Source organism: Lolium perenne, unplaced genomic scaffold, assembly GCF_019359855.2.
Source record: "Lolium perenne isolate Kyuss_39 unplaced genomic scaffold, Kyuss_2.0 unplaced97, whole genome shotgun sequence".
Lineage (NCBI taxonomy): Eukaryota > Viridiplantae > Streptophyta > Magnoliopsida > Poales > Poaceae > Lolium > Lolium perenne.
Window position 1 is genome coordinate 227,598 of NW_027249055.1, and position 3,850 is coordinate 231,447.

Below are 3,850 nucleotides of genomic sequence, written 5' to 3' on the forward strand. Positions count from 1 at the left end.
ATAGTTAGTGTTTTTTTACTTTTTCTACTGGTATTTCCATGCCATGGTTGAGTACTTTATTTCTTGCTACATCGAAAATAGGAGCATGGTTACTATATGGCTGTTTATTTCAGTATTCGCACTATCCGACACGATCCTGACACCATCTACCGTTCTCCACTGTTGCTACTTTCCCCTTTACCGAATCTGCCTTGCTGATGTGCTCTATGTCTCTTCTCCCAGGGGTTTAACTAAGCTGCAAATGGAACAGCACAGGTCATCGCTGTAGCTGAACTCACATGTAAAGCATGTACCCAAGATCTTATCTTCATCATGATTCATGTCTACTCACTATTCCTGTTAAGATTTACTTTATACTCCATACTCTTATGCTTGGATAATTAAATATGATGTATCCATTCTTTTCTCTTTATCATCTAGACTGCTGCAAATTTTTAAAAGATGCTTAGGCTTTGACATGCACTCTAATTTTTTTCTCTTTATCCTCTGTTCTGCTGCAATTTCCGTCCATCAGTCACAATACAGACTGCTGGTCTTGGTTACATGCTTTAATAATGTGCATGCAGCAGGAGTGGCGATAAAAAATTGATCAGTCTCATTTACAAATGCAGGTTACTAAGTTGGAAGTCCTGCCACCCAACAGGCTGCAAGGTTACTAAGTTGGAAGTCCTGCTCGAAGAAACAATCTTTTCGGCAATCAGAAGACATTAGGTCAAGGTATATTCTAGGGTCCCTATGTGTCAAGGAAAATGAAATACATGATTCTGGTTTCTGATCTGCATGCAATTGTGCATCTATGAGATGGAGAGGACCTGCAGGTTTATTGTTTCTCTTTGCATTGCAATGTGGTGGAGGAAGCAGCATGCCGCTGCGATATGTACTAATAATCTTAGAGGCGAACTCTTTATGCGATTCTAAGTGCACTATGTGTATCCCTGTAGTATGGCACCATTTTAGCGGGTCTGGGTTGTCTCCTAATGCTTATTCATATTTTTCCCTTCTATTGGCATATGCACAAGATGACATGTTTGATGCTTATTGGTACCTTTTTTTTATTGGAGAAATGGAATAAGACACATAGATGGCTGCATCCTCGCTTCATCTTGATAAGCAACATCAGTTGTAATATGGTAGTTGTCTCATGCTTTCTAGAGTTTTTACATGTACCGACTGTCAAATTTTGCAAGTCGTGGCTTTGAATAGGTAGGTGTTTTTTTTAGCTTTGACCGAATCAAGTTATTTCTTGCTATTTTTATGAGAAGAAAATAAGATGCAATAAAAGTCAATGACAAGCCTTTTGTTAAACCATAGTTACAAATGCCAGAAAATAAGAACTGAAAAGAGGTTTGGGTACACACTTCTGGTATCAATGTAGGAAATGGAAAATCTTGGTCTGTTTTTTGTATGTCTTCCAATTACATTGAAACAGTACTGTATTAGAATTTAGAAAAAAAAATCAAAGCAGAGTTGTAGTTGACACTTAGTGTAAAAAAGAGAAAATACAGTGAGAGACTTGGTTTGTGCGATGATAAGTAACATGCTGAATTATGACATAGAAGGTAAAAGGGAACAAGCATGCTTGCGTCATTTCGGTAACTCTTTGCTAGCAACTCTCCCGTTTTTTAGATCTACATTCCCATGGTGAATGCTTTGTATCGACTTAACCATATAATATTGTCAAGTAGATTTACAGAAATAATGTTAGACTATTTTTGATTATTCCATCTTTACCTGTCAGGACGATCTTGATGGACATGCTGAAGAAACATGCCTGCCTCTCCACCAGGAGAACCTATTGATATCTTCAGTTCGAATGCAGGGAGGTAAATATATTAGTTTTCCTTTTTACACCACAACTATTTGCTTCAGAATCACCCTCTATATACTCACTCAATTACCAGTGCTTAATTCTTCTTTCTTGAATCGATTATTTAGAACTCATGTCAGTATATTCTGAGCTTTCTGGGTGTGTTCATATAGTTACTTCTGGTTAAATAGTTGATCTCTTGATACCTTAATCTGAATGGCAAGGGTTGGTGTTACTCCCATGTGTTTTTTGTGAAACTACAATATTGTTCAAATAAAAATATATGAGGCTCAGGCTGTTTATGCACCACATTCTGCTTCCTTTGTACCTTCAAATTTAGATATGTCAGTAACTTTATGCATGATATGCATTCCACCTTGGCCAAACATGTCGCAACTTATCTATTTCAGGATATATATCTTCGGTGTTAACTACGCATTTTCCAGTATTTTTGTATTTGTATGAATCCTGATATGCCATATTGTAGTGTCTAGATTGGATTGTGCAGTTCAAGATTGATGTTTTTTTTGGCTTTCAACTACCATCCTCAAAACCTTTAGGGGTGTAGCCATATGAGACCGAGTTTGCCAAAGGTGAGCAGTTCTCTGGCTGCTATGGGTTAGATGAAGATGACACAATCAATTGGAACCCGACTCCCAACTGATGTTTGTTTGTGTTTGTTGTTTCGTGTTAGGCTACTTGTAAGAAATAATTAGCAGCTCTATTGTGAACACGACTGGGACCCTCTATGTACTTAGCTGCTGTTACCTTAGGATGGTATATTTGTACCTGATGTAATATATTTCCTGTTTTTGCCACTTGTGTGTAGCATGTGCATTCAACAAACAGAGAATTGTAAATTTCTGGTTAAGTCATGCCGCTGCCTCAAGAATTGTCTCTGTGTTCTTTACCTATTACATTATCCCTCCATTCATTAAAAGATGCCTCAACTTTGTTAAAATTTGGATGTACCCTTTGATACATCCAAATTTTGATGAGGTTGAGACATTCTTTTATTAATGGAGTAGTAGACTTTCATATGTGGTTAATATAATGTTGATAGAATGGTTTACTTTCTCAGGCGATTAGCAACACACCCACCAAGGCCGAAGTGGTGCTGACATTCCCCTCATCTGCATGTCATATACATAGTTCCGTTGGAGAAGTCTCAGTGCAGTTGTCGAGCAAGCAACCATTGGATAGCTTTTTTGCCATCTATGTTTTATTACCATTGATTTGTAGAGATGCTTAATATAGCGTTTTACAATCTGTTCACCGGGACGGTGAGCCAATACGAGCCTCAAAATACTGCTATATTTTCCGATTGTATATAAGGTTTTCTACTTTCTTCGTGATTTTGCAATAACGGTATCTGAGGAATAAGCATCGGCTAACTCTATGCCAGCAGCTGCGATATGACAGAGGATGTTATCTGGAATAATTGAGCGTAAAGCATCTATAGGTGGCTTTTCAAGTCTGCCGTCAAATCCCATGTGTTTTATCCTAATTTCATCTTTCAAATTCGTTTTATAAAACCGTATTTCCATCATTTGTATACAAAGTGTAAATATGTACGAATTCCACGGGGTCGTGCGCCAAGGCGCACATCTAAATCTAGTAGTTATAAATGTGAGAGCAACACAACCGGACTACAAGAAATTGTATGAAGTAAAGTGCATTTGAATTATGGTTGTTGAATGCTGATAACTAAATTATGCTCAGGACCACCAAGCACCATAGGTGAATCTTTTTTAGATTTTGTACTTTGGTTTCTCGGCAGAAAAAATATTGTTTATTGCTCCTGTGCTTTTGAACATTTGGACGCGAAACAAAGAATATCCTTGCGCATTACATCTTATTAATTAAAAATAGACCCATTCATCATTGACAGTAAGGCCTCAGGCTGCTCGCTCCTCTTGAGTTGCCTGCGCGAACTGAACCGTGGAACGACTGCTCATTTGACAACCATGAGACAAATATATCCTTGTGCAACCTAAGCACCAAACGAAATGTTGGCCATCCTGCTGATGTGAAGCTTGTGTG

The 3,850-nt window shown here is 37.9% G+C and overlaps 1 long non-coding RNA gene across 1 annotated transcript; it reads left to right on the top strand.

The window, feature by feature from the left end:
* Positions 1-1,653: 1,653 nt before the first annotated feature.
* Positions 1,654-2,678, top strand: LOC127321513 (uncharacterized). The gene is made up of 2 exons (XR_011750622.1): positions 1,654-1,823; positions 2,295-2,678. It is a non-coding gene; the product is annotated as an uncharacterized lncRNA (long non-coding RNA).
* Positions 2,679-3,850: the final 1,172 nt, after the last annotated feature.